Source organism: Caretta caretta, chromosome 15 (genome assembly GCF_965140235.1).
Source record: "Caretta caretta isolate rCarCar2 chromosome 15, rCarCar1.hap1, whole genome shotgun sequence".
NCBI classification, from domain to species: Eukaryota; Metazoa; Chordata; order Testudines; family Cheloniidae; genus Caretta; species Caretta caretta.
The window spans coordinates 12,258,722-12,281,667 of record NC_134220.1 but is presented as its reverse complement, the minus strand read 5'-3'; the positions used below and the strand labels follow the sequence as shown (position 1 = coordinate 12,281,667).

Here is a 22,946-nt window from a genome sequence, read left to right as displayed (position 1 = left end):
TGAGGCATGTCTCCTGTGGAATTGATCTAGTGAATAGGTCTCTGAATAAATTTCAAATGTGTACACTAATATTATGTTAGATAATCACATAATATGAAATTCATTCCTCCTAGTGCAATACCAAAGACAGTTCTGCAAGGGTTGGGAGAATAGCATTCACCTTTCAAACCATGAAAAGTTGCAGAGCTGCAACTAATCTTCTAACCTATTGTTAAAATACTGACCATACCCTTTGTGTGTTTTACACCACTGTAATCATGAATATGAGGATACTGGAGTTTCTTCCACGTTTTCACCTTCAACATCCCCTTCCACATTTGCCAGGTCAGAACTGGCACAGAGACTCCCTATGCAGTACTCATGGGGTGCAGAGGATCTCTGTGTTCCTGTATCCCTGGCATGCCAACACACCAGGGGCTTAAGTATAATGGAAGGCCTTTTGTAAATCCCTATTACAGTGGTTGAATTTAACCTTAAAAAAGAGTAAAAGTAAATGAAACAAGTATGACGTTTAAAATTGGTTAAACTTATAACCTGTACAAGAGCTGCAATGTTAAGCTTCTCTATAGAGATGCAGATATTCAAAGGGCTGTACTTTAGGATTCATTCGCCAGTGTCTTGCAGTCAGATGTATCTGTCTGACCCTGAATATTTCTAATTGACTTCTTCATTTCACTAATTTTTGTAATCTATTTGTACAATTCAATATAGTTTGTGTCATTTTCACTTTTCCTTCACATAAAATGAGTTTGTAATATTGGCATGTTAAATTAAGAAAAGCAATCATGTCCCATTACGAATACATTTTTTTTCAAATCAATATTCTCTGCTCAAGAGATTGCACATGCTTTGATATGTCTTTAATTAGTTCACATACCAAATTTAATTAAAATTAGGCAGAATGATCTGAATAGGGCATGAGACAGCAGAAGGGTGCAGAGTGAGTAACTAGGCATGATTAATGTGGCAGTGTTAGGGTGCGGTTCCAAATTCCCCTTCTTTGTTGCCCTTGCCCTCATTTTGTATCACACGCAGACCCTGGGTAATTTAATAATTTGTGCTAACATTCTTTCACCATGAAGTTGTTGATTTCTGAAGAGAGGAAGAGTATGTCTGCGAGATGGTAAGCAGTTTTGCACATTGTGATTGGCTTACTAATTAAGAGTACAGGCAGTTGGTTTAGTATATTGTCTTAACTTGGATTTATTTTCTTCAGACTGGAAAAAAACAGTTATTGGAAGGATCTGGTGTAGAGTTTGGAGCTAGGCTTTTGCTACTAGCATTTCCCGATTGTCCCAAAGGGCACAGTAAATCAATCTGTGTTTACAACTGGATTTTCTCAAACAATTCATAGAACAGTTTCTTTCAAAGAGCCTAGACTCACCCCTAAGAACTAAAAGTTCTTCCACAGTCAGAAGCATTATGGTTTCTTCCGAACCTACTGATTTCCCTGCTGATGACCATGTTTGTTGCCCTCATTGATTTTCTGATCTTTTAGCAGAAGATAAGAATAAATGAATAAAAAGCAAATTAACTAATGGACACTTCGGAAGGTTATTTTCTTCCTGGGAGGTGTTTTAATTGCACTCCCCAGAGCCTAAAGAAGCTTTACCTCTTCCTTTACAACATGCTGTGTTGCTCAGGGCAGGAGCTTCTCTTGTGTTTCCTGTGCAGGAAGATGTAATGTCCCAAAGAATAGTGCAATCACCTTGGAAGAACCAGGTCGAATGCCCAAGCATCAATGTAATTCAATCTCTTGTACTCACACTGCACTCCATCTTGTGTGCAATTTGTTAGCAAGTATGCTCTATTGCATTAGGAACTTCATTTGGCTCCTCGAGTGAGTGTAACAGAATCCTGTGTTTCTGAGAATCTGTTCTCAACAAGAGGGCAACTGAATTCATTATGCTGATGAGACCTCCGTGAAAACTTCTAAATTAATAATTTATTCACGCCCTTGTGACGAAGTAGGAATTTTCTGTGGTATTTTTATGAAGCCTGTGTGTGCCTCAGTTTCCCCCATATGCTGCATTGTTACAATGGGGTGGAAAAGGACTGTGTGCTCTCAGGGTAGGCTAAGAGACACAGATATGAGTGTAACCTAGCTGTCTAGGCATTAGTCCCTGTAGCAATGGAGCATCTGAGAAGACAATGGCAAATCCAGTCACCAGGACATTGACACCTACCAACCACCCACAGGGAAGATTTCACCACCTCTCAGCAGGCCTACATTAGAAAATTAGGTCGATATAACTATGTTGTTCAGAGGTGTGAAAGAGCCACATCCCTAAACAATGAGTTAAACTGACCTAACCCCTGGTGTAGACAGCACTAAATTGACGGGAGAATTCTCCTGTCAACCTAGCTACTGCCTCCTGGGGAGGTGGATTTCCTACATTGAAGAGAGAAGCCCTGCTGTTGCATAGGTAGTGTTTTCACTGAAGCACTAGAACATTGCAGCTGCACTGTTTTAAGTTTAGACAAGCCTAGAGCAACAATCCTCAGCTGGAGAACAGAGGACTGGAGAGGTGTGAGATATGAGTTGGCTGCTGGAGGGAGTTGGGGCTCTTACCTGGAGTCAGACCAAAGAGGTCAGATGGAGAGATAGGCTGAGCTTGAACAAAGGGGTTCACTACAGCTTGGCTGGGCTCTGGGCTAACCAGATTGGACTATGCTTTAACCTTTAGTTCTGTATGCTACCCTAAGGGCTTCCTGTGCTGTATTCCAGCTGACTAATGAACCCAACTCTTTTGACAATGCTGTTTGGGGTCACTACAAATGCTTGGTGAGCTGCATTAATCCCTGAAGAGCATACATGTCTCCTTCAGCAGTCTGTCTCAGTTGGGCTCTCTGAACGTGGTATGGAACGTGGAGATCATGGTATGAAGCAGGAATCCTGAAAACCCAGAGGTCCAGTCTAAGGAGGCAATGAAGCCATGTGGCTTACGCTGGAGGAAGAGTGAGACCCGTATGGGATCTGACACTCCTAGAGACTGTTCCAAAGATGAGGGCATAGCACCAGTCCTGTGGCTCTGTGACAGTACTTTTCCGCATTTCTGGATTATCTCTGAACAGTCTCTTGTTTTTACAAATTTTATTTTATTGCTATTTATAACCATGACATGGTTTTGTGCAAATCATTTTCAGTTTATGGATTGCACACAAATTGTTTGGTGCAAGTATTCTTTAATTGCTATTTGCATTGTGCAATTCATCATCTAAGGCATGTGATTTTGTTTCTGTTCTATGATTGGATCATCTAACCTTTTATAAACAAAAGCTGTGCCTGTAGGAATCATTGTGACTTTGATTATCTGCATGAAGAGATCAGAACATTTTAGGGCAAGAGAGACAGCAGGAGATAAGCAGAGTCTTGGAATATTAGAACATTTAAAAGTCTTTCCCTGGCTTTTATCACACAAGAAAACATTTTATTTAATTGCCTGCACAGATCCCAGATGTAAAAGTACTTATGTTCTTTCCTATCTGAGGGAGAGAGAAAAAAAATATTTGCTGTTTAATTGATTTTATATTCAGTTTTCTTTTGTGATGCAAAGTGGCATATTTTGGACATGTGCACAATGCTATTTGAAAAGAATGCAGTCACCTCTCTTTCTGTCTGTCTTGATTAACTGCCAGAATGCCAGGTCTCTGGCTGGGGCAGTTTGGAAAGCAGCTAAATATATCGTCGCATCTAGAACATACTTTTTTATACATCTGTCAAGTATATGTATTGAATCCACTGGTCTCTATATCATCACATAACAGGACAAACCATTCACCACAGTCATATAGGGAACTGGATTCAGTGTCCCTGCACAGTACTCTTTACAGGACTAGCAGAATCCAGTATAACATCAAGTGGAAAGAAAAGAGCCACACACCCTTCGGAGGTGAAGCTGCCACCAACAAGATACAGAGGAACAAAGGCCAACAACATGCCCTCAATGTGATTCGAACACAAAACCTTCTGATCTGAAGTCAGACATACATCAAGTGCATGAGCAGGCACAACATTCCTTGTAGCAAAAATAGCTGAAGCATATTCAGCAGACGTGGTACTGCTCCTACATGTGCTCTCACAATGCCAGCAGCCACATGCCCTTTGAATGTTCTCTGTGTTTGAAGTCCTTTGTAGTCATAACAGTTGATCATCATAAATTATTGCCCTGAACCTGATATGTCAGTATGCTAGTGACCGCTCTGCTGCCATTCTTGGTGGGTTGCCAGGTTGCACATCACTTCTGTACCTACTCCTCATTTTATTTATTTTTAATTTTTCCATCTGTTTCTTTGAAGTAGTTCCACTCTTTCCTTCTCTTTTCTATTTCCAACCCACAAAAAGTTCACCATTTCAGAACAGGAACAGGAACATTTCCATTGCAAATACTCTTGCAGATATTAATTCTCACTATCCTATGCAATGCTTTTTCTTCCTACGAACACTGTATATACCAAGTCACTCACCTGAATGTTCCCGAATAAGTGCATAAAAGATTAAGAATACCAATGAAGGGTATCAACAGATTTTATTTGTAAGAATATTTGCAAATAGAGCTGTGGTGAATAGTGGACTTTTCAGTTAGCTGGTAATTCTGCGAAGAAAAAAATGTTTCGCATCAAACCAAAACTGAAAATTTTGGCAAATCAAAAAGTAAAAAAACCAAACAATTTTCCAGATTGAACAGCCTTCCAAGGGGCAAAGACTGAGCTTGATAAATTTATGGAGGGGATGCTATGAGATTGCATACAATGGCATATGGGCCATCCATGATTGCTATTTAGCAAATATCTTTAATGGCTGGAAATGGGACACTAGAGGGGAAGGGCTTTGAGTTACTACAGTGAATTCTTTTCCAGGTGTTTGACTGGTGGGTTATGTCCACATGCTCAGGGTCTAACCGATCACCATATTGGGGGTTGGGAAGGAATTTCCCCCCAGGTCAGATTGGCAGAGACCCTGAGGGTTTTTCGGCTTCATGACACTGGGGCATGAGTCACTTGCGGGTCTGAACTACAGTAAATGGTACTGTCTGTGTAATTTGAAGTCTCTAATTCAAGATTTGAGGACTTCTGTAATTTAGCCAGAGCTTATGGGTCTACTAGAGGCATAGGTACATGAAGTTCTATGGCCTGCAATGTACAGGAGGTCAGACTAGATGATTATGACAGTCCCTTCTGGCCTCAAAGTCTATAAGTCTATGAAATGGTTTCCATGTAAGAAACACAAAGGAGTTGGAAGTAAGGAAATCTCATCGCCCTGTCCATCAGTGGTACTCAGGTAATTTGTATCTGGAAATATAAGAATTGCCATATTGGATCAAACCAACTCCAGTGTTCTGTATCTGTCAGTGGCCAGTATCAGATGCTTCCGAAAAAAAAAAAAGCAAACAACATTGTAGTGGACAATAATGTAATAACTTCCCCATTAGGTAAATTTCTTCCTAACTCCATCAGCTCTTGGGTGTTGACTTATGCGCTGAAGAATGAGGATTAATATTTCTTCTACTTTTTTCCCATCTAATGTAAGTGTGAATGTTCTCATTAGTCATATAAATATCTAATCCTTTTTTAATCCTACTAAACTAATGGCCTCAATGGTATCTGATGGCAATGAGTTCAATAGCTTAATTGTGTTAAATGTTCCTTTGTATCAATTTCACTGAATGTCATCTTGTTCTTGAATTGTGAGAAAGGGTAAATAGGAGGGGCTGATGGAGGAAGGATGGTCCAATGGTTAGAATGCTAGCTTATGACTCATGAAATGTGGGTTCAGTTCCCTTCTCTCCCCATACACTCTGTATGACCTTGGGTAAGTCATTTAGTCTTTCTCTGGCTCATTTCCCTATCTGTAAAATGGAAATAAGAGAACTTCCCTACCTCAAAGTTCTGTTGTGAGGATATAAAGAATGTGGGGTGCTGAAATACTTCAGTAATGGGGGCCATACCAGTACCTTAAATAGATAGATTTGCCTTCCCTATGCCATTCGTTAGTGTGTACACCTTGATCTTGTTCTCTTATTTGTCATCTCTTTCTAAACTTAATCTTAAATCTTTGTGGCCTTTCTTCATATAGTAGTTCCTGCCCAATGGGAGCTGCAGAGCTGGTGCTTGGGGCAGGGGAGCGCACGGAGCCCCTTGGCTCCCCCTACATCTAAGAGCTGGAGGCGGGGACATGCCGCTGCTTCCAGGAGGGAGGGAGCCTGCCTTAGCCCCGCTGTGCTGCTGACCAGACTTTTAACAGCCTGGTCAGTGGTGCTGACTGGAGCCGGCAGGGTCCCTTTTCAACCAGGTGTTCCGGTCAAAAACTGGACACCTGGCACCCTACTGGGGACTAGAACCCAGGTCTGCAGAGCTTGGGGTGGCTGGTATTCCCACAGTGTCTGTCACTGGAAGGCCCTGCAGACACACACCCAGAAAGCACTGTGGAGAACAGGCACCCCAGGAAGTACCACCCATGAGACCCAGAATGACAGTACCCTGCGGTCCTCTGATTGGCCAAGTGCCCCTACTTAACCCCAAGTAGTTGTCTTGGCAACTGCACAGATCATGACCTGTTACTATGTTGGACTTTGCCTTGTCTTCTCATCTCTGGTCTCTGACTCCAGCCTGACTTGCACCCTGATTCCTCCCTCTTGATTCTAAACTGATACTACCTGTGACTTCTGGTCTCTGACTCCAGCCTGACCATGACTCTGACTCTTGTTTACAGAATCTGGACTTGCAATTCCTTTAACTCTGGCTCGGCAACTTCCATCCCTGGTGGGCAGACCTCAGCCCAACTGCGACCATTAGACAAGACTGCCTATGCCCTTGGCCCCTTACAGTGTCAAATGGAGAATTGCCTGAGACATTTCTGGGGCACTGCTTTTGTCCATCTGTACAACAGGGCATTTGCACATTGTCCTGAACAATGTGAAACCCAAAACAAGGGATGTCAACTTCAACTATCACAGTTACCCAGTTAGGCATCACCTTGTTGGGTGTGGTTTCTGCTGAGCAGATGTTCATATCAAAGGTATACAGATATAAAAGTGATGTGGTTAAAGAAGCTCAATTCATTTGTTTACATTGAACTCATTTTATCCAGATTTCAGAGTAGCAGCCGTGTTAGTCTGTATTCACAAAAAGAAAAGTTGTACTTGTGGCACCTTAGAGACTAACAAATTTATTTGAGCATAAGCTTTCGTGAGCTACAGCTCACTTCATCGGATGCATTCAGTGGAAAATACAGTGGGGAGATTTATATACATAGAGAACATGAAACAATGGGTGTTACCATACACACTGTAACGAGAGTGATCACTTAAGGTGAGCTATTACCCCGACCTGGGATATTCTGTCTACCACCCAAGATCCATAAACCTGGAAATCCTGGATGCCCCATCATCTCAGGCATTGGCACCCTGACAGCAAGATTGTCTGGCTATGTAGACTCCCTCCTCAGGCCCTACGCTACCAGCACTCCCAGGTACCTTCGAGACACCACTGACTTCCTGAGGAAACTACAATCCATCGGTGATCTTCCTGAAAACACCATCTTGGCCACTATGGATGTAGAAGCCCTCTACACCAAAATTCCACACAAAGATGGACTACAAGCCATCAGGAACAGTATCCCTGATAATATCACAGCAAACTTGGTGGCTGAACTTTGTGACTTTGTCCTCACCCCTAACTATTTCACATTTGGGGACAATGTATACCTTCAAATCAGCGGCACTGCTATGGGTATCCGCATGGCCCCACGGTAAGCCAACATTTTTATGGCTGACTTAGAACAACACTTCCTCAGCTCTCGTCCCCTAATGCCCCTACTCTACTTGCGCTATATTGACGACATCTTCATCATCTGGACCCATGGAAAAGAAGCCCTTGAGGAATTCCACCATGATTTCAACAATTTCCATCCCACCATCAACCTCAGCCTGGACCAGTCCACACAAGAGATCCACTTCCTGGACACTATGGTGCTAATAAGCGATGGTCACATAAACACCACCCTATACCGGAAACCTACTGACCGCTATTCCTACCTATATGCCTCCAGCTTTCATTCAGACCTCACCACACGATCCATTGTCTATAGTCAAGTTCTACAATGCAACCGCATTTGCTCCAACCCCTCAGACAGAGTCAAACACGTACAAGATCTCTATCAAGCACTCTTACAACTACAGTACCCACCTGCTGAAGTGAAGAAACAGATTGAAAGAGCCAGAAGAGTACCCAGAAGTCACCTACTACAGGACAGGCCCAACAAAGAAAATAACAGAATTCCACTAGCCATCACCTTCAGCCCCAACTAAAACCTCTCCAACGCATCATCAAGGATCTACAACCTATCCTAAAGGACGATCCATCACTCTCAAAGATCTTGGGAGACAGGCCAGTCCTTGCTTACAGACAGCCCCCCAACCTGAAGCAAATACTCACCAGCAACCACACACCAGAACCACTAACCCAGGAACCTATCCTTGCAACAAAGCCCGTTTCCAACTGCGTCCACATATCTTGAATACTGGATGCAGTATTTGTGTGGGCTGGCGAGCTCAGCTGGGTAGAGTGTGGTGCTAATAACGCCAAGGTCATGGGTTCAAGCCCCATGCTGGCCACTCCGTGTGCTGGATGGAGTGTGTGGCTTCTGCTCTTTAGTGGGGAGGGATAGCTCAGTGGTTTGAGCATTGGCCTGCTAAACCCAGGGTTGTGAGATCAATCCTTGAGGGAGCCATTTAGGGATCTAGGGCAAAAATTGGGGATTGGTCCTGCTTTGAGCAGGGGGTTGGACTAGATGACCTCCTGAGGTCCCTTCCAACCCTAACCTTCTATGATTCTATGATCTATTCAGGGGTCACCATCATAGGGCCTAATCACATCAGCCATGCTATCAGAGGCTTGTTCACCTGCACATCTACCAATGTGATATATGCCATCACGTGCCAGCAATGCCCCTCTGCCATGTACATTGGTCAAACTAGACAGTCCCTACGTGAAAGAATAAATGGACACAAATCAGACGTCAAGAATTATAACATTCAAAAACCAGTCGGAGAACACTTCAATCTCTTTGGTCACTCAATTACCGACCTAAAAGTGGCAATTCTTCAACAAAAAAACTTCAGAAACAGACTCCAATGAGAGACTGCTGAATTGGAATTAATTTGCAAACTGGACACCATTACATTAGGCTTGAATAAAGATTGGGAGTGGATGGGTCATTACACAAAGTAAAACTATTTCCCCATGGTTATTTCCCTCCTCCCCCCCCACCCCACACTGTTCCTCACATGTTCTTGTCAACTGATGGAAATGGCCCACCTTGATTATCACTGCAAAAGGTCCTCCCCCCCACCCACTCTCCTGCTGGTAATAGCTCATCTTAAGTGATCACTCTCCTTACTGAAAGCATCCGATGAAGTGAGCTGTAGCTCACGAAAGCTTATGCTCAAATAAATTTGTTCATCTCTAAGATGCCACAAGTACTCCTTTTCTTTTTGTGAATACAAACACGGCTGCTACTCTGAAACCTCTCCTTACAGTGTGTATGGTAACACCCATTGTTTCATGTTCTCTGTGTATATAAATCTCCCCACTGTATTTTCCACTGAATGCATCCGATGAAGTGAGCTGTAGCTCACGAAAGCTTATGCTCAAATAAATTGGTTAGTCTCTAAGGTGCCACAAGTACTCCTTTTCATTTTATCCAGTACATTTCATGCTGAAAACCTTGCCACAACAAATAACTGAACACTAAAATCTCATAGGTCTGTTTCCAACTAAGCATCCCGCTTTCCTTCCTTCCCTGAATTCAGAAATGCATAATTAAGTCAGGCAAGCAATTGTTAGTTCAGTTGAAATGCTTTTTCTCTTAACTGCCTGTGAAAAAAGTGCATAATACTAATGTAAAGTTTTTGCCATCTCCCAAAGCACTTCTGCCAACAGAACATTGCATTTTAAGAGGTTTTGGTTTATTGGGTGTTTTATAATGAATTATAACATTGTCTCTAAAAATCAATTCCTCTATTAGAGACTATAGTGGAAGAAAGAATTAGAGGTAAAACCATGCCATAAACTGTAATGAATACAGACATGTTGCTAAGTATAATCTCTGTAAACCTGTTGGTGTCATATGTGAAGTAATAAAAATGTCATTAATTTAGAGGAGGAAGGGTATGTGTAAGCATGTACGTATATGAAGGAGGGAACTGGGTACATGAAGGTGAATTAATCTTTACTCCCTGCCAAGAGAATCCTCTTGTACAGAGGAAATCTGCCAGATACAAGCCCATATATCGATTAAGTGAAGAATGTATCAAGATTAACTAAAACACATTACTAAGAATCAGGTTAAAAAGAGGAGAACCCCCTCTAATGAAAACACAGCATGGAGTGGAAGTTGTGAAGCTATCTTAAGGCACCATCAGCCCCATTCTCTAACAAAAAGAAAAGGAGTACTTGAGGTACCTTAAAGACTAACCAATTTATTTGAGCATAAGCTTTCGTGAGCTACAGCTCACTTCATCGGATGCACAGTGTGGAAAATACAGAAGATGTTCTTATACCTCACTCCTGCCAGGGGGTAAGCAGTTACTATCTCCCATAGCACCTCACTGGCAGGAGTGAGGCTCCACAGCTACTCTGAGGCAGACTGGTATAGAATGGCTTCACTGGAAGCAAACAAATGATGCAAAGATTTACAGGAAAAAAATAGCAGAGCAATGAGGAACCCCCCACTGTTCTCTAAGGTGCCACAAGTACTCCTTTTCTTTTTAAAAAATCTTATGTACATCTTAGCACACTCACTCTTCTTCTCTTCATTTATATTATTTAATAAACCCTTATATAGCAGTATTACTGTGCACCACACTTTCCAGAGATTTAAAGATAGGGTCCCTCTCCTGAAGATATTGCAATATAAATTCAGTGAACATAGATCATGAAAATAACAGACAATGAAGGCGGTATGAAGAGGAGGGATTAAGGCTAAAATAAACAAAAATGTGAATATTAGACAGCAAGCAAATCATATGAAGTCATGTATTTTTAGATAGAGACTGAGGTAGGGTAAGAGGGCAGGAGTAGATAGCCCAGGAATGGAAATCAGTGGTGGAAAACAAAAGCAAAAACAGGGTTTGAGAAGGATTTGGAGGGAGATAAGGATGTTCAGTAGTTGTTGCAGTTATAGGGAGCAATGTGGGGAGAGGCACAAAGTTGAGACTGGAAGGAATCAAGAAAAGGGAACAAGGAAAGGGTTGATTAGTGGCATGTAGTCCAGCATAAAGCAGCCATGTAAAGGCTAGGCATAATCTACCCCTTAATATATTACTTAATTTTAGTGTATACAAAGAGTCATATGATTGGATAGAAAAGAAGTAGGTTTTCTAAGCAGAACTAAAGGAAGAGGGGATAAACTTAAGTGGAGAGACACTCAGCAGCACAAAAGCAGCAGAAGTAACAAAGGTGAGGAGAAAGCAAAGGCTAGGGTCAAACCTCTAGGTACAATTCAGAGTCAGTGAATTGATCACTAATGTATAACAGTTCCAACATAGATTTCTGAAATTCTAAAATGAATTTCAGTGGTAACTTCCAGCTTTCAATAAACATTTATGGGTGATGCTATATTAATTCTACCGGATGTCAGGGATGTACAGCTTTTGGGAGCCAACAGCTGAGCAACAGCTCAGACTATTATTATTATATTTTACATAGATATTCAGTGAGATTAATGTAATTAATTTACTAATAAATGTAAGGTGAACCCAGTCATATAGTAGTTCTTCAGTTCTTATCCGCAAACCAGAAATCTGCTACCAAAATGAATGGTCTAAATAGGTTTCTTTCTTTAATCCTCACTTATATAATTTGATTCTATTATATTATGTACACAGTCTCTTTTGTATTCATTTTTATATGTAATCTATGTCTAATACACATGGTGCACAAAAACAAATACAGTATGAAATATATATTAACATATACATGTATATTCATACTGTATTTATAGTCTGCTATGTATACATTTATGTGCTCATGAATTTATAAAGTGCTGTTTCTGTCATGTCCCCTTTATGGGTTTTCTGTTGTTCAGAAAGCAAAAGAGCATTAGGGTTTTCAAAGATAATTTGCCTTTTTAAAAGTGGACCAAGATGTTTTTATAATAGTTAGCACATAGTCAAAATTTTGGTTCTCTCTCTGGCCACATTGGAAGTGTTGGTAAATCCCTTTTTCCACAGGAAAAGGCCTATATATTAAAACCATTTCCAAAGGTATGGTTGGGGGGGAGGAATTGAACAGCCTTTCTTAAGTCTCTCAAGGATAAACCACAGGAACATCAAAGTTAACTGTGACAGCACCGTTAGGTTACGGAGTTTAGTCACTTACGCCTTGTCTACACTACCAGGGTAAGTCAACCTAAGTTATACTACTCCAGCTATGTGAATTACATCACTGGAGTCCAAGTAGCTTAGGTCGTCTTATCGCGGTGTCTTCGTTGCGCTGCATTGACGTGAGATTCTCTCCCGTCAACTCTTCTCAGGGAGCTGGAGTACTGGATTCAACCGGAGAGCGCTCTGCTGTCAATTTAGCGGGTCTTCACTAGACCCACGAAATCAACACCCGCTGCATGGATTGCAGCAGCGTTGATCTCCCTGGTAGTGAAGACAAGCCCCTAGTGTACCTCTGCCAGGGCTACATCACCTAGTCCTTCTATCAATGGACAAAAGCTGACATTCCATATGACCAGCCTGTCTCCCCAGCAGGAAGGTTAAGAGGACAATGCATTTTTTCAGAACTACCCTACATACCTGTTTAGTACTCCCCGCCAACATTACCTTTATCTTTCTTTTGAGCTGTGAAAAGTGGACTGAGAGTACAACATACAAAACTCTGCATTAAAATAAGCAGAAAACTTCCCATTCTATGGATGGGAAGACAGAATTCCCAACTCCAGTCTTTCTTTCCAGAACTCCCTACTTCAGGTCTCCCTGCTACAGCTGCTTCTATCACCCTTCTATTTCCAACACATCTGGGGCAACACTATAGCATTTCCTACCTCAGACAATTGTGTTGCAGCCCCTGTTCTACTTTTCATTCACAGTTACCCAGAAATAAAATGAATGTAGTTCACTTTTTCTTTAATATATATTAATCAGTTTCTGTGTTTACAGTACCTATGACAAATATACTGTTCTATACATTGTATGCTAGTCTTCACATTTCTCAATGCTTTTGTAGGTTTCAGCTGCTGTAGGAACAGGCAGGTTGCTGTGGACCAGGAAATCCTTTCCCACAAATTAAGTGAGATTTTAGACCATGTCTACACTACCATTTATGTCAGCAAAATTTATGTCGCTCAGGGGTGTGAAAAAACATGTCACGGGGAGAGTTTCTCCCGCCGACATAGCTACCGCCACTATGGGAGTGGTTTAATTATGTCGACCCCGGGAGAGCTCCCTCCTGTCAGCATAGAGTGGCTACACGAGAGATCTTACAACGGTGCAGCTGCATCGGTATAGCTGTGCCGCTGTAAGGTCTCTAGTGTGGACAAGTAGTTAAATCTTGTGTTCTGCCTCATTCTCTCTCACTTCCAGTCGTATTTCTTTCTGTACCACAAGCCTTCTATTGAGATAAAGGATATTTTTAATTAAAAATAACTAGGGAGGTCACATATTTTGTTGCTTTTATAGTCATTGCACATAACAGGGGCTCTTTGCATACCTTCCCCACAAACTCCCTTTATGGCACTCTCCCATTCTCTTGTACTTAAGAAACTCTCTGCAACCCCCCCACCAGGCCAGGGGGTCTATATACTCCCTGATTTCCCCCATCACCCTCATGCCACAGTCCCCCAATACTTCCCCCCATGCCAGGGGCTGTGTGTGCTCACATTCTCCACTTTTCCCCTTTCCTCATTTTCCCTTATACTCTCCTTCTACCCCATATCATGATTTCCAGTTTTCTTCCCCATGTCCGGGGCTCTGTGTGATCCCCAAGTCCTCCCATGCCAAGGGCTCTGTGTGCCTCCCTTTCCCACATCCAGGGTTCCATGTTCTCTCCCTCATGTTAGGGGCTGTATGTATGCCCCCCATTCCCTCCTTCCTCCTGTACCAGGGTCCCCCAATCTTCTCCCATCAGGGGTTTTATGTGTCCCCCCCTCCCGAAAGTCCCTTTTTCAGGGTATCCCAATCCCCACCGCTCCCAGCCAGAGGCTCTGTGTGCCTACCCTTTCCCCACTTCTATTATTTCTCTTTCTGTCTGGGAGATCAGTCATTCAGGGTGTCAGCATGTTAAACTCTATTGGAAGAATGAGCAGGTGTACTGTTATGCTGGAAGGTGTTAATTGGTGTTATCAATCAGTTCTTTGATCTATAGACAATTGCAGAGGTGCTTGAAGTGTGACTGTGTTAAACAGATGGCAAAGGCTCTGGGTGTTCCCCATTTTCTCCCCTTCTGCATTTTCAGTTTCTCCCAAATCAGGGGAGAAATGCTCATCGATGCCTAGAGCATTTCCTGAAATTTTGCAATTAATCAGATGCAATGTTCAAAATTTCTCACTTTACAGCCAGAGAAATGTCATCTAGGTGAGTGGGTGAGGTAATATCTTTTATTGGACCAGTTTCTGTTGGTGAGAGAGACAAGCCGAGCTTCTCTCTCTCTCACCAACAAAAGCGGTTCAATAAAAGATATTACCTCACCCACTTTGTCTCTCTAACATCCTGGGACCGACAGGGCTACAACAATGCACACATCTAGCTGAGTGTAAGGCTTGCTCAGCCAAAAATTTTCAAATAATCTTCAAAAGACATACAGTAGCAAGTGATGGACAATGCCCATACAAAACAAATCCTCTGTTACTCTCTTTTCTCACATACTAACAGCCAGAAAATGGAAAAAGGGAGATTTTGGTCCTACCTTGTAAATTGTATCTGAAGAAGTGGGGTTTTTACCCACGAAAGCTTATGCTCCAATAAATCCGTTAGTCTTTAAGGTGCCACCAGACTCCTTGTTGTTTTTGTGGATACAGACTAACACGGCTACCCCCGATACTTGTAAATTGTGTTTCTTTGAAGAATACCTGTTTGCAGTCTGTGCTATGCCTAGCAGTACCACAAAATTAAGTCCAGTTGGACTTAATGAGGTAGACCTAGGGAGCACCTATTGCCACAGTCCTGGCACTGGCCCAAGGACTCTACATCCAAAGGCCTCATCTATGGTTGCACAGACATCAGCTCTGTAATGTTGAGTATATATGCGGACTGACTTCTTGATATCAGGTTGGCACATTTCTTCCACTGAGAAATATTCTCTTTCTGCTCAGGCTATGACTGGCAAGTGTCAGAAATAATGAGTCACAAAAAAAATTGCTTTCCTTTAACAATGAACAAGAAACTAACTATTAATTGAAGCGAAGGGAAAAATAGACCCCTGCAGCCCTCTGTGTAGACACTTCAAATGCAGAGGTGGTGTGCAAAATGCGATTTATTTTTCCACCCCTTGAATGTGTTCTGCCTTTAGCCTTGGTGCCTCCCACATGGAGTAGACCACCTACTTTGTCTCTCTTTATGCAAATGTGCTTGGTCTTGTCAGGTCTCCCTTCCCTCTCTGGGATAGTGAGGTTCCCACTGTGTGAGAGAGGGAGAAGGTGCATAATGGGAAATTTTCAAAAATGACTAAGTGACTTAGGAGTGCAAATACCATTAAAAGTCACACTCCAAACACATTCTACAGTGACTGAAGTGATGTGCTTGCTGCTTGGATCTCACCACTATTGCCATTGCTGCATGAACTTCTGCCCAATTGTGAAGCTCAAGAATGTAAATGAGTGAGGGCTGCTGGAAGAAGGTGCTACTATATATGGGCATGCACATACATATACCCTATTTATTTATCCACCTACACACAAACACCTGCCCATATGCATGAAGACACACACTCACTATATATGCGTACATCATGGCCCCTATCTTATCTATATAGGTTCTGTGGATACTGTGCCCATCACCATGGTTTTATAAAAATAGTTTACAAATGTATTAAAGTGAACACAGGAAGATCTGTCTCATTACCCTTTCTCAATTCTATATTAGGTTTTTGTGTTTTTGTTTTAAAATATTTTATTTTGGTGGTGCTATTGGGGAAAGGCTAAGTTGGAGAAGTGGTCAATGAAATTTTGAATGAGCGGTGGTTCATGAGACACATATGTGGGGCCCACACCATGAAAAATTTGAGAACTCCTAGTACAGCGTTGTGCTCATCTATACCAAGGAGTCAGAGTTCTACAGAGGGAATGATAGGCCTTAATACTTTGCAGCTTGGAAGCAGATGGTTGTCAAAGTGGAGGCTATTTTCTGGCAAGACAACATAATGTGTGATAATTAAGGCGGGGACTACTTGCACCTCCATAGGGCTTCAAAATATATGAAGCTTGTTACCTATAATCATAGAATCACAGAAGATTAGGGTTGGAAGAGATCTCACTAGTGTGCAACAGAATCTGTTTGGAATTTTAGTCTGAGTTAGGCATAGACTGGGTAATGAAAAGGTAAACATTACATTGTGCTTAATTCCTCTAATGAGACAAAGTTTTCTTCCATTTTTTTCTAGACAGATAGGGAGAAATACAAAATGGCACTTAGCCACTGATAACGTTTGCATTAATACATACCTTCCCTTATGAAGGATATGGCCAGATGATTCCCCAACATCCACTGCACATATAGTCAATGATGCTTTACAACTGAGAGAGAGACCCTGCCTTGTCATTCTGTGACATCTAATCTTTTCCCTTCTCAATTCTGCTAGTCTAGCCACCCACATGGGACATTCTAAAAGAGAAATAGCACTATCCAAGTCTAATCTCTTTTGTTTACTCGATTCTCCCCTATGGAACAAATCACATCAGAGGAACAGGTGAAATTGTATAGGAGTTTAGGAGTTGCCATACTGGATGAGACCCATAATCCATCTTGTCTAGTATCCCATCTCCAACAGTGTCCAGCACCAGATTTTTCAGAGAAAAGTGCAAGAAACTCCACAATAGGCAGATGTGGGATAAATTGTCCCCCATAAAGGTCTCACATTAAACCCTAATAGTTAGAGACTGGCTTAAATCCTGAAGCATGAGCTTTTATCCCCCTTCCAATACTCTGTTATCATTAACTGTTACAACTAGATAATCATGTTAATCTTTTGAGTCATGCTGAGTTCTTGGCTTCAACAACATCCTGTGACAAATTCCACAGTCTAATTATGTATTTTGTGAAGAGTATTTCTTTTTATCAGTTTTGAATTTGTCACCTTTTAATTTCTTTGAATGTTCCCATGTTCTTATGTTATGAAACAGGGAAAATAGAAGTTCCTGATCTACCTTCTTTATTTTATATACTTTTATCATGTCCCCTCTTATTTGTCTCTTTTCTATGGTAAACAAACTCACTTCATGCTTTTCATAATACTCAAGCAATTTTGGAGTCTTAGACTCAAGCCAACTATTTTACCTGAATACATATGAAACAGTTCAACAGAGCCAAACTCAGATACATTCCTGAACCTACCTCCTCCCCAGGATATTCATCATCTCCAACTCCAGTAGTCACCAGGTTTTGTGAAACAATAGTAATGGCATAATTTTGTTTTACCTAAAGTGGGCGTCCACCATTGCTGATGATTAATTCCTTGAGCAAGTAGCAAGCAGGCATTGAATATATGTATACGTAAAGGGTTTTTCTAATATGTTTGTAGTATATAGAATTGAGATGTATTTCTTTAAATAGTTTGAGAGTCCTCTAGTGTCTGTGTTTTAGAAACTAGTGAGAGCAATAGTATATATATATGTAACTAGACCTTGGATGCTGTGTATATATAATAAACGCAGTTGTTGGGAACCCCACAGCTCTCATGTGGCTTCTTTATATTATTACTGTTGTGTAAAGGACAAAAAACAACACTGGTATCTAACTATTACTTTGTCATCACAGAGAAAAATCAAACTGCTGAATGTTTTCCTATATAGAAGCTATATGAAGAACAAGACGAATTTATTCAATAGTCCTTAAACCTGAGAAAAATAATTCTTTCATTATGCAAAGGGAGCTTTACTCTGTACTTTCTCTGGGCCTGTCTACACTATAAACTTAAGTCAACCTATGTTAGGTCAACTTACAGCCACCGCAGTAATTACCGTGATGGTTCATGTCCACAACACACCCTTTCTTCTGTCACTGGTACGCATTCTCACCAGAAGTGCTTCCACAGACTTAAGAGGGGTAGTGTGGGGGGCTGAGAGCCAGGAACGGGGCTGCTGCACCAGGCTTCTCATGTCCCTGCTCCCAGCCGGGAACTGGGCAACTGAACCGGGCTTCTCAGTTCCCCACTCCCAGCCGGAAAAGGAGCAGCCTCACTGGGCTTCTCCACTGCTCGCTCCAAACAGGGCAGCCTCACCGGGCTTCTCCACTCCCCACCAAGAATGGGGCAGCTGCACCAGGCTTCTTGGCTCCCTGCCAGGAACGGGGCAGCTATACTAGACACCAGGTGCAGATCTCCCCATCAGGAGCCCGGCTGCCCCCACAGGCTCTCGGCTCCAAGCACGGCAGCAATTGAAAGTGATCTGGCAAGATTGGTCAGTTTCAATTACATTATTTATTCATTTGCTGTGGAAAAAGGCAAGAAAAGCACCATTATAAGTTAAAAATCTTTAAATAAATTTTATGGAAACATCTTTTATCCTTTAGCTTTTTTACTGCATTCTTTATTATCACAGACTATTAGTTCTCTCTCTGCTTATAGTTAGTTTGTACTTCAACCTTGTATTCATCATCTCTTTGCTTGTATTCATCAGTTGAATTTATTTATTTCTGGAGATACTGGTACTTTATTTACACAGATGTTACAGACATTTTGGGGGTTCCAGTACATTATTTCCTCTTTCCCTGGTCTTGTCAACCCTGATGCACCAGAATTATGCTGAAACAAAAAATGAATAATTGTTCTGCTGTAACAGCAGTTATAGATGAAAGTGCCATACATGACAACTATCTTTTTCTCTGATGGCACTAGGACCCATATGGTGTCCTCTCCAGCCTCGCTATATGGGCTTGGAAAAGTAAGAAATTCCAGGGAGGAGCAGCTCTGAGGCCTAAGAAACTATCCACAAGGAGAAAATGTAAGGAGCAGCCTTAGCAGGTATTGCAGGTATTGCAGCACATGTCAAACACTGCTGTCATCACACTCCTTTCTATAGTTTTCACTCTGGATGTTCTCTCTGACTGTTTGCTCAACCTCCACTGCTGCCCTCTCCCTAAGTCTCTTCATTTTAGCCTCACTCCAGCTGTCCTCCACCTTTCCCTCCCTCCTTCCTTCCTATCCTGCCCTTATCCCCCTTATCTCTTTCCCTTCTAAATATGTCCCCTCTCCCTTTCTTTGTCTTTCCTTTGAGCCATTCCCCAAACAAGATGCCACCCACAGATGCGTGAAGAGAAAATTGTGGAACATGACATTAGCAAACCATCATTCTCCTTGTATGTTATATATCCCTTTCCCCCTGCCTTGTGTCCGTCTCATCTATTTTGACTGTAAACTCTTCAAGGAAGGACTATTATGCTATGTTTATACACTGCCTAGCAAAATGGAAGTCCATTTTTGGTGGGCCCCAAGGCCATACCAGAGTGCTAGAGGAGCCAACTAGGGGGGGAGCTTTTCTTGACCTGCTGCTCACAAACCGGGAAGAATTAGTGGGGGAAGCAAAAGTGGATGGGAATCTGGGAGGCAGTGACCATGAGTTGGTTGAGTTCAGGATCCTGACACAGGGAAGAAAGGTAAGCAGCAGGATACGGACCCTGGACTTCAGGAAAGCAGACTTCGACTCCCTCAGGGAACAGATGGGTAGGATCCCCTGGGGAACTAACATGAAGGGGAAAGGAGTCCAGGAGAGCTGGCTGTTGAGGTTACAGGGACAAACCATCCCGATGTGTTGAAAGAATAGTAAATATGGCAGGCGACCAGCTTGGCTTAACGGTGAAATCCTAGCGGATCTTAAACATAAAAAAGAAGCTTACAAGAAGTGGAAGGTTGGACATATGACCAGGGAAGAGTATAAAAATATTGCTCTGGCATGTAGGAATGAAATCAGGAGGGCCAAATTGCACCTGGAGCTGCAGCTAGCGAGTGATGTCAAGAGGAACAAGAAGGGTTTCGTCAGGTATGTTGGCAACAAGAAGAAAGCCAAGGAAAGTGTGGGCCCCTTAATGAATGAGGGAGGCAACCTAGTGACAGAGGATGTGGAAAAAGCTAATGTACTCAATGCTTTTTTTGCCTCTGTCTTCACGAACAAGGTCAGCTCCCAGACTGCTGTGCTGGCAATCACAACATGGGGAATAGCTGGCCAGCCCTCTGTGGAGAAAGAGGTGGTTAGGGACTATTTAGAAAAGCTGGACGTGCACAAGTCCATGGGGCCGGACGAGTTGCATCCGACAGTGCTAAAGGAATTGGCGGCTGTGATTGCAGAGCCATTGGCCATTATCTTTGAAAACTCGTGGCGAACGGGGGAAATCCCAGATGACTGGAAAAAGGCTAATGTAGTGCCAATCTTTAAAAAAGGGAAGAAGGAGGATTCTAGGAACTACAGGCCAGTCAGCCTCACCTCAGTCCCCGGAAAAATCATGGAGCAGGTCCTCAAAGAATCAATCCTGAAGCACTTACATGAGAGGAAAGTGATCAGGAACAGTCAGCATGGATTCACCAAGGGAAGGTCATGCCTGACTAATCTAATCGCCTTCTATGATGAGATTACTGGTTCTGTGGATAAAGGGAAAGCAGTGGATGTATTGTTTCTTGACTTTAGCAAAGCTTTTGACACAGTCTCCCACAGTATTCTTGTCAGCAAGTTAAAGAAGTGTGGGCTGAATGAATGCACTATAAGGTGGGTAGAAAGTTGGCTAGATTGTCGGGCTCAATGGGTAGTGATCAATGGCTCCATGTCTAGTTGGCAGCCGGTGTCAAGTGGAGTGCCCCAAGGGTTGGTCCTGGGGCCGGTTTTGTTCAATATCTTCATAAATGATCTGGAGGATGCTGTGGATTGCACTCTCAGCAAATTTGCGGATGATACTAAACTGGGAGGAGTGGTAGATACGTTGGAGGGCAGGGATAGGATACAGAGGGACCTAGACAAATTGGAGGATTGGGCCAAAAGAAATCTGATGAGGTTCAATAAGGATAAGTGCAGGGTCCTGCACTTAGGACGGAAGAACCCAATGCACAGCTACAGACTAGGGACCGAATGGCTAGGCAGCAGTTCTGCGGAAAAGGACCTAGGGGTGACAGTGGACGAGAAGCTGGATATGAGTCAGCAGTGTGCCCTTGTTGCCAAGAAGGCCAATGGCATTTTGGGATGTATAAGTAGGGGCATAGCGAGCAGATCGAGGGACGTGATTGTCCCCCTCTATTCGACATTGGTGAGGCCTCATCTGGAGTACTGTGTCCAGTTTTGGGCCCCACACTACAAGGAGGATGTGGATAAATTGGAGAGAGTCCAGCGAAGGGCAACAAAAATGATTAGGGGTCTGGAACACATGACTTATGAGGAGAGGCTGAGGGAACTGGGATTGTTTAGTCTGCAGAAGAGAAGAATGAGGGGGGATTTGATAGCTGCTTTCAACTACCTGAGAGGTGGTTCCAAAGAGGATGGTTCTAGACTATTCTCAGTGGTAGAAGAGGACAGGACAAGGAGTAATGGTCTCAAGTTGCAGTGGGGGAGGTTTAGGTTGGATATTAGGAAAAACTTTTTCACTAGGAGGGTGGTGAAACACTGGAATGCGTTACCTAGGGAGGTGGTAGAATCTCCTTCCTTAGAAGTTTTTAAGGTCAGGTTTGACAAAGCCCTGGCTGGGATGATTTAATTGGGGATTGGTCCTGCTTTGAGCAGGGGGTTGGACTAGATGACCTCCTGAGGTCCCTTCCAACCCTGATATTCTATGATTCTATGAATACAAATAATAATAAAAATAATGTGAAGTGAGGACTGGAGATAGAAAAACTATTGAAGATTAAACAGCACATAAAAAGATTGCAGCACCATATATGTTCATGTATACAGAGAAAAACCTGCTGAAGACGCACTGTGGACCCTCATGGCATATCTTCTCCAACTCTGTTACCAGGACTACCTCTGTTTTGGAGATGTGATCAGCTCACAAACGTTTTTGCTATTAGCAGTTTCTGGTGTGTTCTCTTTACTTTCTTAGAGCAAGTTAATGTGATGCTACTTTTTTTTTGTTTCTTCAGTGTTTCTGTAATGTATCAATGACACAGCTAACGGCGTCAGGGTAGCTGTCCCCTTCCGCCTGGCTCCTGGCCATGCCTGCGTTTCAGCAGTGTGCTGGCCTTGTACTGGTGTCATTGGCTTGGCTGTCTTACCACATTGCTTCCCTTGTTGGGGGAATCCTGCTTTAGGTATTTGTAACCTGTGCAGCAAAAGGTTTTGTGAGCTTTCTTTTTATTGTAATGTTTCTTCTCCCTGGGAGGGAAATTCACTTCTGTGCAAAGTGTCAACACAACATGCTCAACACACATGACATTTTACATGGCTTCACAGGCAAAGTGGCTAATAGATGTAGCTGGCCTCTCCTGAGAAACTGAAACTTGATTTCCATTGACCCCAGTGGCTACATAGTAAGCTGATGGCTGAATCTGCAACTGAGTCTTCAGTAGTATGCATACAGTTTCAAAAGGATTCCTTATATTTTCTCTAGCCAATCCAGGAAGAATCAGCCTAGTGTAAGGAGAAAAGGAGTACTTGTGGCACCTTAGAGACTAACCAATTTATTTGAGCATAAGCTTTCGTGAACTACAGCTCACTTCTGTAGCTCACGAAAGCTTATGCTCAAATAAATTGGTTAGTCTCTAAGGTGCCACAAGTATTCCTTTTCTTTTTGCGAATACAGACTAACACGGCT

General features: G+C 42.5%; 2 protein-coding genes and 1 non-coding gene across 3 annotated transcripts in view; 2 read left to right on the top strand and 1 right to left on the bottom strand.

The window, feature by feature from the left end:
* The window catches only part of RSPH14 (radial spoke head 14 homolog), a 224,302-nt gene that overhangs the window by 48,229 nt on the left and 153,127 nt on the right, over positions 1 to 22,946 (top strand). The gene's annotated exons all lie outside the window — the stretch shown is intronic.
* GNAZ (G protein subunit alpha z) overlaps positions 1 to 22,946 on the bottom strand; it is a 156,084-nt gene that overhangs the window by 16,012 nt on the left and 117,126 nt on the right. The gene's annotated exons all lie outside the window — the stretch shown is intronic.
* TRNAI-AAU (transfer RNA isoleucine (anticodon AAU)) lies at positions 8,542 to 8,615 on the top strand. The gene has a single exon. It is a non-coding gene; the product is annotated as a tRNA-Ile (tRNA).